Genomic DNA, 16429 nt, shown 5'->3' on the forward strand with positions numbered 1-16429 from the left:
AGTTTTCTTAAAATAATTTTTAAATTGAATAAAATTAACTTTGAGACTTTTTTGGGGGGATGGGGAGAGGTTAGGAGACAGGATGCTCTAAAATCAGCTAGGCTACCAAAGATATCTGAGACATTTGTATGGATTAATATTCCTCCTTAGGGAGATTCTTTTGTCTTTATTCTAACCTATTATTTTTTATAACATATATATATCTATATGTTTATAACATATATCATTTTTATAACTATATATATATGTATTTGGTGAGAGAGAAATGAGAAATGGGAGAGATTGAGGTCTAGGTGAATCCCCTGCATATGAAAGACTAACATTTGAATGAAAATATAGTTATTTGCTCAATATTTTCTTTCTAACCCACATGCTGACTCTTAAGAGAGTTCAGAACAGTAAAATAATGAAGTAGGCATAGTCCTTCTGTGAGAAAGCTGTGCTTGTTTTGTGAGAGAAGCTTACCTGTTCTTTGTGTGTGAGTGTGTGGGAGAGAAGCTCTGATTCTGAGTGTTACAGTAGTAATACTTGCCTTTATTAGCGCTTGATTATATTCTAGGCCTGGTGTTTCACGTTCGTGTTTTCTCGTTTAAAAAAAGGTGTAGGTGATTAATCCTCAAAAAATCACCTACCGCTGCTAGGACCACCTATATTTTAAGGTGAGGAAATGAAGGTTCAGAGAACAAGGAATTTGCTCAGGTGAGGAGGTGGGTCTAGGGTGCCATTCAAGGGCTTCTGATCTCCAGCCCACACTCGTAGCTCCCTGCCTGTTCTCTTCCAAATATCATCATCCATAGCAAAGGGAGCAGGCATTTTGCATTTATATAATAAAACCACAGAATTGAGAGAAGTTGAAGGAAAGCTTAACCTGTGAAGGGTGTGGTCAAAAAATTACAGTGTAGGTGATGTGTATCTGAGAGATACATCCATTACTAGTATGTGCTGGAAATGTGAAAAAAATTAAAAACACTGCAAATGCATAGCTAGTCATGACCTTGAACTTGGGCTCCCAATGTATCCACCAATATTTAAGAAAAGGGTTTATATCTCTCAGATCAGTTGCAACCAGCCACACCTTCATTTTATAGGGGGGGGGGGGAGTATGGGCCCAAATTAAACTGTCTTTTATTCAGCCAGTGAGTCCACCAGCAAATATTTACTGAGTATTTACTATATGCCAAGCAGTGAAACATGGCTCATGGCTTCATGGATCCCTGGTTGCCATTATTTATGTGTTTGGTGGTGGATTATTAGTGGCAGGTATCAGTAGCACTAGTATAATAGTTAAATCAGGAGCAGGGGCCCTGAAATCATATTCATGGGCTTCTAATCTTGTTCACTAGCTATACAACAGTGGGCAAATTGTTTAATTTTTTTAAGGCCCAGTTCTTTGCACCTGTAAAATAGTAGTATTAATAACAGCCATAGCATTGGCTTGTACAAATTAAATGAGTTAACACACGTGAAGCATTTAGCAAGATACCTGGCACTGCATAAATACTAATGATTAACTGCTATTAAGAGTTCAACAAAATTAGTAATGCTAGTGCTATTTCTACCAAGCAAGGAAGACACACACACACAGATATTTACAGTAAGATGAGTATTGTGTTATGATAAGAAAAGGAAGGAAGGAGCAGCGGGCTTTGGGGGCACAGCAGAGCCAGACCTCTGAACAGCCAGCTGGTTCAGGCAGGGTTCCAATGTAGCAGTGCTGTTTTCTTTCTCACCTTCTTTGTTTTTCTTTTTATAACTTGATAACTCTCATTACTTTTTGTCCTGAATCCTAGTGTTTTTGACGTGTGACTGTTCCCCAGCAAATATTTATTCAGAACCAGCTATGTACTAAGCACTGTTCAGAATTCCGGGGCTGAATAATTGATAGTTCATCAGCCTAGCTGTTTAACAAATGCATGTGTCTGTGTATGTGTGTACGTGGGCACATACTAGCTAACACATCAATTGTAACAGATGATGCCTAGGTCTTCAATAGATGCATACAAAGTAGATCCTAAATAAGGAAGTGATCGACTCTCCCGTTGAATGTGGAATGGGGTAATTAGGGAAGACTTCGTGGAAGAGGTGGCATTTGTTCGGTGTCTTGAAGGATCACAGCTAGTTATAGTCAGGGCATTTGAAATACAGAGAATAACTCTGTACTTGAAGTAGAAATACTAAGGCATGAACCATCATTGTTGGAGCTTACAGTATGAGAAAATAAGAGAAGTAGACATCTGTCTTGTAGGTGGGAATAGCAGAAAGGGAGGCTACTGGATACCTTTAAGTAGAGGAATCATATGGTTGGGTATGAATGTTAACATCACTTTGGGAGTATTATGGAGGCTAAACTGAAGATGAAATTCGAAATCTGCCAAGTAAGATAGGTTGATGATCAGCTGCGATGTCAATGAAAGAGAGAGAGGGAGGGATAAGCAGGCTGTAAACGTAACTAAAAAGAGCTGAAGGGTGTTAGTGATCAGGTTGATGTGGGGCCAAAGAATGGGGAGCAGCCATGTGTAGGATAACTCTGAATTCTAACATGGACAGCTGGTTGCCATCAGCCAGAACAGGGAACAATACATCAAGAAAAGACGAGTTCACTTTGAAACATTAACTTTCAGGTTTATCTGCTATATGACTACTAAGATATTCCACAGGGAGCTGTACTGCAGGTTTGCTGAGTGGAAATGTGTATACTGGAAATCTTGATTCTAAGTCACCTGTCAAAGCTAAAACCTTTGGAGTGACTCACCCTGAAGGAAAGTAGATGGTGTACAGAGAGGAAAGCCTTCACAAGAACACTATGGGATGCTAGGGCCCCTGGGTGGGTCAAGTGTCATTAAAATCCAGGGGGCAGAGTTTCACAGAGAGAGTGGTCTACAGTGTAAGGAGGAGGAGCCAGTAATTGGGAGGGATCAAGATGCCTTTTGGGTTTGACCATCCAGAAGGAAGGGAGTTGCGATTAACCTCTGTCGGAGCTTGTTTGTGATGAGTTGGAAAGCTGGAAAGATGATATAGATGGAGCCACTGAGGGAGGTTACTTTTCAGCAGTGTGGCGGTGGAAGAATGGCAGGAATGCCAGGTATGTGGAGAGCAGAGTTTACTCTTGGTGGAGAGACTGGAGCATGCCTAGGTTCTAGAAAGGAACAGGTAGAACTAGACAAGCTGGAGATGAGAGGGTGCAAAGACCGGTAGAGTGAACTCCCAGAAGTTGCGTTTTCTGAAACTGAAGAGGAGGGTGCAGTTAAGCAAGAGCTCTGAAGGTGGAGTTTTTTAGGAATTTATGCCTGATGACCTCACTTTGCTCTCTTACACAGGGCATGAGGTTATCAGGATTTGGCTGGAAGACAGAAGTAAATCAAGCAACTTTAATCGCCAGGATTAACACACCTTATTTTTTTACTAGCTGCTTTTCTTTTTTAAATTTATTGGGTAATGTTGATTAATACTATGATGTAAATTTCAAGTCAATACAAAGGAGACCCCCAAAAGTGGAATTTATAAAATTTTTTGTATTTATTCTTACATGTTTAAACTTCAGTCACCTTGAAGGTACTCTCCATTTGATGCAATACATGTGTTGAGACATTTTTTCCACTGCTCAAAACAGTTTTTGAACTCATCGATTTGACACATTTCTGGTGCTTCTGCTGTTTGTTTAACCTCTTCCACATTGGCAGAATGTTTTCCTTTGAGGGCTTCTTTTCATCTGCAGAAACGCAAAAAAAAATCACTTGGGACAAGAAGGGGTGAATAGGGAAGGTGGGACATGGTGGTCATTCCAGTTTGGTCAAGAACTGGTGAAAGTAAGTGTGGTATGAGCAGGTGCACTTATAAATCACCCTTCATGAAATGGGCAAATGCATTGAAAGAGTCTTCAAAAAAATTCACTGAAATTGATGTAGCCTCTCACAACAACGCCAGCTGGTGCACTGATACACGTGGGTTCCTGGAACACTCACCTCGTGGGGAAGCTTGTACTACAAGGTGCCTGCCCTATAAAAGAGAAATCTAGCTTTTTTAAGGGGCATCTCCCTTCATAATTCTGTAATACACCATCTATATATTGCATCCTGTGCTCACTACCCAGAGTCTGGTGTCATCTGTTACCATATATTTGACCTCCCTGACCCTCTTTATCCTCTCACACCTCCCATTGCCCTCTACTACATTTCATAGTGTTTGTGTCTATGTGTTTGTTCATTCGTTGCTTTCTGTTCTACATCCAACACGTGACTGAAATTATATGGTTCTTGTTCTTTTCCTTCTGATTTATTTTGCTTAGTATGATATTCTCAAGATCCATCTGTGTTATCTCAAATAGCAGTATTTTATTCTTTCTTAAGGCTGAATAGTATTCCATTGTGTATATAAGAGGTCTGTCCAGAAAGTATGCTGCCATGTAATAAAAAAAGAGGGATATTTATTGAAGAAGATACAAGAGACATTGTACATAGGACAATGATGTCTCAGTCCCCTTCCAATTAGGCATCTTGGGACCTCACCCAGTTCTCCCAGTCACCGTCAGCTGCTGTGTCATATTTTCTCGAATCTCATTGACAGTCTGAAATCTCTTCTTTTTCAAAAGTGATTTAGTTTGGGGAAAAGCTAAAAGTCTCAAGGTGCCAAACCTGGGCTGTAGGAGGGCTGAGTCACCTGGGTGATTTGATGTTTTGCCAAAAAACTCTGCTCGAGATGTGATACATGAGTGGGTGCGTTGTTGTGGTGAAGCTGTCAGTCACCAGTTGCCCATAGCTGTGGCCTTCTGAATCATCCAAATAGTTTCCCATAGAGCAGTGTTCCAGTTTAAGGCAAAATCTGATGCAGATTTGTTGCCCTACCAGCTCAGTCATTTTTAATGTGACGACCACAAAGTACAGATGCTCATTCGACTAGGGTCTACCCCCCCACTGACTAGTACAGTGAAGTCATCATTGTTCATGCATGTGCATTCCAGTCCACTCTCCTTGGCTGCCAGGTTACATCAGTATTGCATTGGGGGGAGCTATGCAGAGGAGAGTCTGCGACATCATGCGTAGCTCTACTCTTAATTCTTTAGGAACCTCTGTACTGGTTTCCATAGTGCCTGTCCCAAACACATTCCCAGCAGCACTGTATGAGGGTTCTTTTTTCGCCACATCCTCTCCAACAGTTATTTCTTGTCTTATTGGTAATAGCCATTCTGATGGGTGTGAGGTGCTCTCTATTGTGGTTTTGATTTGTGTTCCATTCTAGCTAGTTGAGCATCATTTCATGTATACATTGGCCATTTGATGTCTTTTTTGTCTTCTTCGAAAAGTGTATATTCAGGTTTTCTGCCCATTTTTTAATAGGATTGTTTGCTTTTTGGTGTTGTATGAGTTCTTTTTATATTTTGGATATTAGTTTCTTATCAGAGATATTATTTGCAAGTACTTTTTCCTGTTTGGTTGGTTGCCTTTTTGTTCAGTGTTTTGTTTTGTTTTCTCTGTGCAAAACTTTTTGTTTGATATAGTTCCATTTATTTGTTTCTGCATTTTCTTCCCTTGCCTTTCACTTCAAGTTTATAAAAGCCTCTCTGGAGTCAAGGTCCATAAGTTTAGTACCTGTGTTTTCCTCTATGTATTTTATTGTTTCATGTGTTATATTTTTCCATACTGCACTTTGAGTTTGTGTGTGGTGTCAAATAGCAGTCTAGTTATTCTTTTGCATATGGCTTTCTAATTCTCTGAACACCATTTATTGAAGAGATTTTTCTTTTTCCTTTGTATGTTTTGGATTCCTCTCTCAAAAATTGTTTGCCAGTATACATGTGTTTTTATTTCTGGGCTCTCAATTCTGTTTCATTTTTGTTTGTTTCTGGTTTTTTTTTTTTCTGCCAATACCATGCTGTTTTGATTATCATCTCTTTGTAGAATAACTTGAAGGCAGGTAGTATAATAACTAGGCTTCATTCCTTTTTCTCAGGATGGCTTTGGCTATCTGCAGTCTTTTGTGATTCCAAACAAATCTGATGATTTTTTCTGCTTTATTTCTTGGAAAAATGCCATTGGAATTCTGATGGGGATTGCATTAAATCTTTACATTGCTTTAGGTAATATGGACATTTTAATTATGTTGATTTTTCTAATCCACGAATAGGGAAAATTTTTCTATTTCTTTGTTTCTTCAATTTTTTAAACAATTTCTTGTAGTTTTTAGTGTATAAGTCCTTCACTTCTTTTATTAAGTTTATGCCTAGGTGTTTTATTCTTTTTGTTGCAATTGCAAATGGGAGTTTATTTCTTATTGTGATGTTTTATTTTTAGTATATAGGAACACAATGGATTTTTGTACATTGATTTTTGTATCTAGAAACTTTATTGTATTTGTTTATTGTTTCTAATAGTTTTTTTTGTGGAGTCTTTAGAGTTTATTTTTTTATATAAAGTCATGGCATCTGCCAAACATGACAATTTTTCTTCTTCATTCCCAATTTAGATGTCTTTATTTTCTCTTGCCTGGTTGATCTAGCTGAGACTTCTAGGACTATATTGAGTAACAGTGGTGAGGGTGAACATGCTTATCTTATTTCTGATCTGACAGGAAAAGATTCCAGTTTTTCCACTATTGAGTATGAGATCAGCTGAGGGTTTGTCATATATGGCCTTTATTATGTAGGTATTTTTATTCTTTGACCATTTTATTGATTGATTTATTGATCCATAAATGGATGTTGTGTTTTTTCAAATGCTTTTTCTGCATCTGTTGATGTAACTATATGATTTTAATTCTTTATTTTGTTAATGTGGTGTATCACATCGATTGATTTGTGTATATTGACCCATTCTGGCACCTGGAATAAACCTGATTGGTGGTGATGTATTATCTTTTTTATGTATTGTATTTGATTTGCTAGTATTTTCTTTAGGGTTTTTCCATCTGTATTCATCAGAGATATTGGTCTATAATTTTCTCTGTGTGTGTTTATTGTCCTCATTTGCTTTTGGTATTAGGGTAAGGTTGGCCTCATAAAATGCTCTTTCTCAGTTTTTTGGAAGAGCTTGAGAAGGATAAGTATTAAATCTTCTTTGAATGTTCGAACTGACCAGGGTAGCCATCTGGTCCTGTACTTTTATTTTGGGGGCAGGTTTTGATGCCTGATTCGATCCCTCTCCTGTTTATCGGTCTATTATATTTTTAATTTTCATGATTCAGGGCAGGCAGATTATATATTTCTAAAAACTTGTCCATTTCTTTTAGGTTTTCAAATTTGATATAGCCTTTCATAGTATTCTCATATAGTTTTTTGCATTTCTGTGGTGTCTGTTGTAACTTCACTTTTATTTCTGATTTTGCTCATTGGAGTTTTTTTCTCCAATTCTGTAGTGATTAGTTGGAGGTTTGTGAATTTTATTTATCTTTGCAAAGAACCAGCTGTTTGTTGCATTAGTTCTTTTCTATTGTCTTTCTGTTCTCTATTCTGTTTAATTCTGTTCTAATTTTTATTATTTCCTTCCTTTTACAGACATTGGGCTTCATTTGCACTTCTTTTTTTAGTTCTTTAAGGTGAAGTATGAAGTTATTTATGAGAGATTTTCCTTGTTTAATGAGGTGGGCTTGTAATGCTATCAATTCTGTTATAATTTTTGCTGCAACCAAAAAGTTTTGATCTGCATAATTGTCCTTCTCACTTACCTTTGTGTGTCTTTTGGTCACTTTTATTTCTTCCTTGACCATGTCATTGTTCTGTAGCGTGTTGTTTAAACTCCATGTATTTGTAATTTTCTCAGCTTCCTTTTGGAGTTAATTTCCACTTTCAAATTGTTGTGGTCAGATACTATGCTTGGTATGATTTGAATGTTTTTAAATTTGTTGAGACTCGTCTTGTACTCCAACATATGATCTGTCCATGAGAGTGATCACATGCACTGGAGAGGAATGTGTATTCCATCGTCAGGGGGTTGATGAGCTCTGTAAATATGGATTATGTCCTTGTGGACTTACATGGACCCATATTTTCTCACTGATTTTCCATTTTGGTACCCATTGCTGTCATTGGGGTGTGTTAGTCTTCTACTCCAATTGTACTTTTGTCACTTTCTTTAGTTCTGTTATTAATTGCTTTATATAATTTAGTGCTCCTAGGTTGTGCACACATATGTTAATTTATGTCTTCCTGGTGTATTGTCCCCTTTATCATTATAAAGTACTCATCTTTGTCTCTTGTGACCTTTTTTATCTTGAAATGTATTTTGTTTGATATAAGAATGGCCACACCTGCTTTTCTCTGGATGCCATTTGCTTGGAGTATCATCTTGCACCCTCCATGTTGAATCTATGTTTGTCTCTGCAGCTGAGATGGGTTTCCTGAAGGCAGCAAATATTTGGGTTTTGTTTTTAATCCATCCCGCTGTCTGTGCCTTTTTATTGGTTAGTCCATTTATATTTAGGGTTATTATTATGTAGAAGGACTTCCTATAGCCATTCAGTTTTTTATTTCCATTGTTTCTTTTCCCTTGTGTTTCTATCTGCTGTTTTAGTTTGGCGATGGTCCGTGATTTTTCCCCCTTTGTTTCCTCTTTTATTTATTTTATGTGTCTCAGTTCTAGATTTTTGTTTTGTGGTTACCATTAGGTTTATGCAAAAATGTTTCCTGTGTACGGTAGTCCTTTTTCTTTTTATTTCATCTTATCTCCACCCATACGATTTCAGTTCTTTTGCCCCTCCCCTTTTAATGTTTTTTTTTTTTGGTGACAGATTATTTCTTCTTATGCTGTGAGTTTATTTTCAAATTGCAGCAGCTATTGTCTGCTCTTTAATACATGGTTTTACCTCCTTTAACTTTTACAGTTAAGAGTTTAATACCCTCTTCTGATTAAGAGTTGCAATTTCTCGTTTCTGTCTGTGTATTGGTCATCTTTCAGTTTGTTTCCTTGTGTGTTTTTGTTTCAGTTAGAACATCTTTCTTGTTAGAACATCGGCATTTCTTGTTATGCGGGTCTTGTGGTGGTACATTCCCTCTGCTTCTGTTTATGCGGAAACACTTTTGTTTCTCCTTATATCTGAAAGATAACTTTGCTGGATATAGTATCCTTGGCTGGTGATGTCTCCCTTTCAATATCTTAACTATTTGATTCCACTCTCTCCTAGGTTGTAGGGTTTGTGCTGAAATATCCAATGATAAATTAATGGCTTTTCCTTATAGCTTACAATCTTTTTTTTTCCCTGTGTGCTTTGAGAATTCTTTCTTTGTCACGAATTTTTGACAGCTTTGATATAATGTGCTCTGGGGAAGGCCTTTTTGACTGAGATAATTAGATGTTCTATTGACTTTTCGAATTTGAGGGTTCAGTTCTTGCCACATGTTTGGGAAGTTCTCGCCACTTACTAGCTTGAATAAGCTCTCTGTTCTCTTCTCCCTCTCTTTATTTTCCCTTTCTGGTATATCCGTTAATGGTGTATTCAATAATGGTATATCCATTATTCTTAGATTGCTTTTTTAATTAATGGAATCAGATAGTTCTCATAGAGTTTTTCACTTTTTTTAAAACTCTTGATTCTCTTCTTTTACTGGGGTCATTTCTAGATTCTATCTTTGATATCACTAATTCTTTCCTCCATCTGGTCTGCTGTATCTCCTATGCTCATTAGTTCATTTTTCATCTCATTTATTGAGATTTTTCAGCTCCAGAATTTCAGTTTGGACCTTTTAAAATAGTTTCATTCATGTAGTATACTACTCCTTTTTTGTTTGTTAACTTTCTTCCATGGCTCATTGAACTTTTGTGAATTTCTTGTATCTCATTTAGTGTTTTTGGATCTGCAGTCTTGAATTCTGTCATTTAAATCACAGTCTTTCATGTCTCTAAGTTTATTTTTTTTCTGTACTTCCTTGTTACCCGGTTTATTTATGGTGTTATATGGATTATTTCTGTGGCCATTTGAATGACTGATTTTTTTTGAGTACTTAATCTCTTGTTGTTTAAGCAGATTGATAAGTAGAGGTCTTTGTTTTCTTGAAGGTGGTGATGTAATACAAGATTTTGTTTACTCTTGCATGTACCGTCTGGGACTTCCCGGATCTCTGTGGGATGCCATCACCCGCTCCGTAGTGGGAAATGCCCCATAATCCCCAAGGAGGTGGGCATCCTCTGTGTTACCTGGTCTCCTGGGTTTTGAGGCACCCACCCCATGATGGATGGAGGTGGACGATGGGGCTCCTGGCCTCTGTGTTTCTGGCACTGCTTTCATGTAACCCAAAGCTGCCAGCTGTATCACTCCTTATGCACCATTACAGCTACCTCCACCTCCGTGGTGGGGGATGGGGGCGGTGGAGGAGGGGTGAGAGGAAACAGGCTCTCACACCTAAAGCTTGGTTCCTTCTAGTGCAGCGATTCCTGCTCAGCGCAGTCCACTCAGGCTGAGAAGTTGCTTCTACCCTCTTGTTATCTGCCAGGTGAGGGCTGCAACGCTGAGTGGGCCGTGGGAAGGTAAGGGGGGCTGGATGCCCACCTCCATGGCTTTGTCCTCCTGGTGTGGGCCGCTGGTCCATTGCTGCCACCTTCTGCACTGCACCCTTGTCTCTGATCCTGGGTTCAGCCTCTATGTATACCGCTCACTCATGGCAGATTGCCGACTCCACCCTTCAGGTATGCCCAGTAGGGGTTGCCCTTGACCCTTCACCACAGTCACCTTTGCTGGGGCTGTGGTGAATTTCAGACTATGTCTGTGGTTCCTGTTGTTGTCCTTACCCCCATTTCATCTCCCTGTTTGCCAGTGTGCCCACCTGCTGGTATTTCAGTCTGTGGATCTCTCAGATGTGTTGGTGTGTTGAGCAGGGAGCACTTTGTTGATTTGTAGCTGTTTAGCTTGTGACTTCAGGGGAAGAGACCTGAAGGTTTTTCCACACTGCCGTGATGCTGCTGTTACTTCCTTCCATGACTTTCTTGCCTCACATTTTCTGGGGCCTTACCAGGCTGGAGGTCCTTGGGCTCTTTTAATCTGGAAAGTCTCCATTTTTCTCTCTCCTATTAATAGGGGGAACTCCAGTTAAGGATTTTAGCCTTTTTAGATTTTTGAATTCCAGAAATTGGAGTGCAAAATCCAGAAGGTCAACAAGCAGTTCAGTCTTTGTGCCCCGGGGTCTGCAAGGGAGATGGAGTTTGAGCCCCTGTGCTCCAGGGAGGGAATACCCGTGATGCAGGTAAAGAATTGTTGATCGACAGAGAAAGAAGTACTAGGAAAACAGCCACCAGAGTACAGCTCTTATCCAATTAACCTTTTTTTCCAAATCTCTTATCTACCATTTCTTCTCTTTATTAAAAAAAAGTTGGCTTGGAATGAGATGTTAAGATAGTTTTCGAGGGTCCATAACCTGCCATTCTCTCATATCCTCAGCCTTCTGACTAAAGTGCCCATAAAGATTCAATCCGTGTTTTCACTTATTGGTTCTGGTAGTAACTGGTGGCTCAAACACCACCTTTTCCAGTTTATTATGCTTTTCTGTACTGTATCACACCACACATCTAACCTTGGCCTCTAAATGAACTCATGGTTATTAACTTTCCTTTGTGTTTCTGGTTCATGACGCCTCCCTCACTCTTTCTTTCCTGACTAGTTTTATAATCAGTCACATTCTGTTGTTTCACCGTTGAAAACTAGAATCCCATCTTCCTGTACCAGACACTCTGTGGGGTCAGAATACAGCAGTGCTCTGGAGTGGGAGCCCACTAAACTCCAAGGAGAAGGATGGAACAATGTTTGAGTTTTCCACGTATTGTGAAGGAGACAAACAAAGGGGTGAAAAACCTGCTTGAGATTGAATGTCCAGGGAAGACGTGATGCCCTGAGGAGGTGACATGGACGTAGAAACAAAAATGGGGAAACTGAGCGGACCATTTATAGAGGGGACAAGGGAAATAGTTACTTTTTCTAGTATTTATCCCATTTATAAATGGACATTCCATGGGCATTTGATTATGTCTGTGAGTAGGTAACTGCCTGGAACTTTCTCATACTATCCTGTTTTCCCACTGGTACTTCCTTGGCTCCTGAAGGCCCTATATTAGACCTATAACACATTATTCTTCAGGTTAGGGCAGAGAAGGACCGTGTTTCTTTGTTGAAGGATATTACCTGGAAATGCAGCTGTTACTGAGAACCTAGTAGTGTATTTGGGGTTGGGCAGATTCACTCACTGGGCACTGTTTCTTTGCATTTCCGCCACCTTCCCTTTCCCCTGGACTCTGGTAATTATGATTCATTAGCCCCGAGGAAAAGAGGGTGTGTGTTGTAAAGTCACCATCATTATGTGAATTATTTTAGATTATTACTGCAACTTTAGTTTAGAAGTAGACTTTTCTGACAGATCCGAAGCTTTGGACTTTGGGCCTAGGTAGGTGTCAGAATTTAATCTTTAGCTAAGAGACAGGATAGGAGTTCCAGATTTCTTGGAGGTGAGAGGAATAGAGGAGGTAAGCAAAAAAGAAATTAACCCAGGAGAACAGGGATATGCTGAACATAAATTTTGCTGACTTCGTGATTTTTCTTATGGTCAGCTCAAGTAGACATAAAACGTCATCTACCAGGACAAAATCTAGTGTTTTCTTGCAAGTGTACACTTATAAAAGTAAGTTATTGTTTTTCAGAGAATGAAGATTTAGATAAGAGTATGTAAAATGGTTTATAAGGCTTCAGTGACTTTCTTGATGTATCTTGGCCACTACTTTTGAGAAGGGAAAGGTACTTAATACGCGGACTGGTGGGCCCGGAGGTTCCCAGCATTTTCTCTTGCTGCCACTCGAGGAATGTAGACATTTACAGTCCTGGTTGATTTCTGTGGGAGTGGTTTCCATGTTCCAAAAACGTGGCTGCTTTGCTTTTCAAGGAAGTAGTAGTAGTTACATTATACGGATGATTTTGGATAAATCCTAAACCTGAGTTATTGTTAGTGAGGAGTTAATAAGAACACGGTGAACTTTGTTGGAGAAAAGCTTCCTTTGTATTTATACAGTTATTACTTTTGTGATTAGTTTATCTGGCAAGTACTGTTGAGAAGTTTGTGTTTTTGAAAATGGTCTTATAGATCTTGAGCAAGCAACATTTTTGTTTGTACATGGGATGCTCTTTGCAGTTTTCCATCTATATTTGGTTTGATGCCCCCCATTATAATTCTTCATAAGATCAGAGAAGACATTTCTAGTGCTATATAAAGTAAGTGATTTCTAGAAATGGATGGTAGTTGTATTGGCATTTTGGTTAGGATTGCATTATATCTAATAATTACAGTATATATTAAATGAGGGTATAATGGACACCTTGATAATTTTTTTTTAAATGATTTAGTTAATACAACAAACTTTTAGGACCTACTGTGTTGAAGAAGAGACACGTTTAGACACCAGAGATACAGAGTTGAAAATTATGCGATCATATAAAAAAAGTCTATAAATCTGTTAGATGAAAAGGGGTATTTTGTTTTGATTTTAAAAATAATAGTGAGATTAGACTTTGAAGATTTTCATTAAAATGTTTTTTTTCCCAAATAATTTTGCCTGTTGTCTTTTGGTTTGGGTCTTTGATATCACCACACACCTCTAGATTTCTGCTTCCTCAGAGGTTGTTGCCCTGCCCAGTGTGGCTCAGTCGGTTGGAGCATCTTCCTGTGCCCTGAAAGGCTGGCCAATTCCTGGTCAAGGCACTTAACCTGTGTCGTGGGTTTGATCCCCAGCTGGGGTGTATATGGAAGGCAACCAATTAATGCTCCTCTCTCAACTCGATGTTTCTTTCTCTCTTTGCCTTTCCTCTCTCTCTAGAAAAGCAATAAAAAAAATGTCCTTTGGTGAGGATTTCAAAAAACATCGTCTTATTTTGTTACAGTATCTGTGAATTTGACATAAAGTCTTCCGAGTCTCTCTCCTCTTCTCCTTAGAGCCACCTTCATGCTGGATGCCTGAATAATTTCTCACCTGGGCTACTGATGTCCAGTACTTCTGCCCTCTTGCTTTCATTTGTTCTTTGTTCCATATATATCCATAAGATGGAAATGAGCATATCATTTCACTCCCTAAAAACTCTCAGTGTTTTCCCATTGCCTCTAATACGAAATCTAAACTAACAATACCGGTTGGTTGTTTTATTGAGTGTACTCAATTAAATTTAAGTATTTATTGGAGCTGCTATTTGCTTGTCTTTGCTTTAACCACAGGTACATACTCTGTATGCCTTCATACTTCTCTGCCTTGATTTAGTGACCTGCATCTGGATGATCATAACTGACTGCACTGGATGTGCATGCTACCATCTTTCGCAGCAGCTCTCCCAGCCTTCTTTGTGGCCTCTTTATCCTTGGCAAAGAAGACAGATAATACTGGAGTAAAAAGTGTCTGTACTTAAAGACTGCAAAAGGTTTAGGTTACTGCCTAATGATTTGTTTTAATAGTCTGTGATTTGACAGCAGGGTGTTACATAGAGGCTTATGTTCTGTTTATGAGCCCTTGGTAATGCTTGTGCCTTCCTCTGCTCTTTTCCCAAGAAGGAGTTACTTTTCTAAGTGTTTGGCTTATTCTATTTTCCCTTAGTATTTTTGTCACAGTCATTCAGTGAACATTTGCTGACTGCCTGTGCCAAGGGTTTCAAATGTTTCTTTCTTCAACGGGAAATCTTAAAACAGAACACCAGTACATAAAGCAGATAGCTGTGGAACTAGGCTGGTTGAAGTCGGGTAGTTGGACTCCAGACCTCTTGACCCCTGATTGGTAGCTTTCAGGAGTCACCTCCAGAAGGGGTTATCTGACTCAGAAGCAGGAATACCTGGAGTAAAGGTGATAACTACTATGGGAGAGATGACATTTCTAAGGAACTTCTAATACAAGTAATGCCTGGAGCCCACCAGTGTTCACGGGACCACCTGTCCTTGGCAGACTTTATGAAATTAGTAATTGATTTATCTAGCTACAGCCATCAGGTGGGTACTTGTAGATCTTTATAGTGCTTTCTCTTGGTGGTCTAAGGTCATCTTTGTCAAAAAAGTGAGAAAAATGGTTTAGTTTATTTCCTGCTTCTACTTTTTAACATTTCCATCTTCATTTAAGTGGATTTGTCCTTGTAGCATTTATCCAGTCTGCCTTACTCAATCCTTTGCCCCTTCTAAATAATAACCATGGAATCACCAATATATTTCTAGCCGTTTCGTCTGAAACCATCTTTGCTTTTTCTTCTTTGCTTATTTCATTTATTCATTAAAAATATCTTTCAGATGCCTGATATTTCAGGCACTCTTCTAAATGCTGTGGAAGCTGGAGTGAATACAACAGGTAGAAATTTCAACGAGGCTGACCTTGTGGTTGGGGGACATAGGAACACAAGACAGATGTGTTGAGTACAGCTGATAAGTGCTATCGGAGAAGGGAAGGGTACTTTCTATTACGGATCCTATGCAGAGATGACCAAAACATTTTTAAAGTTATTTTTCTAGAAATAGTAATAAATTAGTATGACTTTATCTCGTTCTTTTTTGCCCAAGTCTTAACCCAAGTTCATGCTCTTTTGGGGCATGAAGTCATGCTCCAGGCTGTCGTCTCTGATTGCAGACCAGCTGCTGGCCTAGCTGCTGACTGGCTCATTCCAGGCCTGAGCCCTTGGCTCTGTTCTCATTAGCGTGGTTAGATGCTTACTATAATAATTACCTCCACTGAATCTTTTTCTCTTGCGTCCTCAGAGCTCAGATCTTGATTAGCTTAATCATTGTGTTTCCAACTTCTATTTTTCCTACCTCTTCACCACCAACTGAAATTGTATGTAGAAGCCTAATCTAAAACAAGTGAAAGATCTCAGTGGGAATAGAAGGTATTTAGAATGAGGCCAAAGGCATTCCCCCCGATCCCCACCCTTTCAGGCTACATTGCCACCTCCACGGACTCCTGCCATGGAGCCCTTATTTCTAATAGAGCATTTCAGAGATGCTGTTTATGTATGGTGTTGTCCTTTCGTGATGACAGAACTGTTCTGTAACTGAACTTTCTCATATGGTAGCCAGCAGCCACAACAACTAGGTAGTCGTCTTGCCATGGCTGTTGAGCACTTGAACATGATTAGTGTGACTAGGAAACTAAATATTATTGAACTTGAATTAAAACTGGAATGACCATCTGTGACTAGTGAAGTAGTATCATAAAGTGCAGTTCTAATAGACTGCTAACTCTAGATTTAACATTTACTTAATGTGTCTTTCTTTCAGTTTTCCAGATCATGTATGAAACAACATTAGTTTTAGATAATGTTAAACTCTTGAGAGGCCTGGAATAAGTTGTGGGTTGTAACCTTAGACAAATTATTCAACCCTATGGGCCTCAGTTCCTTTTAAGATGAGAAAATTAGTAGTACATGTTGACAATGAGACTTAAAATGAGATAAACTATTCAGAACATTTGATACAGTGCCTAATGCCTGATTTTAGGTGAGTTAGCCT

At 38.9% G+C, this 16429-nt stretch overlaps 1 protein-coding gene across 6 annotated transcripts in view; it reads left to right on the forward strand.

Annotated features, from left to right (window-relative positions):
• Positions 1-16429, forward strand: part of RUNX1T1 (RUNX1 partner transcriptional co-repressor 1) — a 146910-nt gene that overhangs the window by 60453 nt on the left and 70028 nt on the right. The gene's annotated exons all lie outside the window — the stretch shown is intronic.

This window comes from Artibeus jamaicensis, unplaced genomic scaffold (genome assembly GCF_021234435.1).
Source record: "Artibeus jamaicensis isolate MK-2021 breed Jamaican fruit bat unplaced genomic scaffold, CSHL_Jam_final scaffold_916, whole genome shotgun sequence".
NCBI lineage: Eukaryota > Metazoa > Chordata > Mammalia > Chiroptera > Phyllostomidae > Artibeus > Artibeus jamaicensis.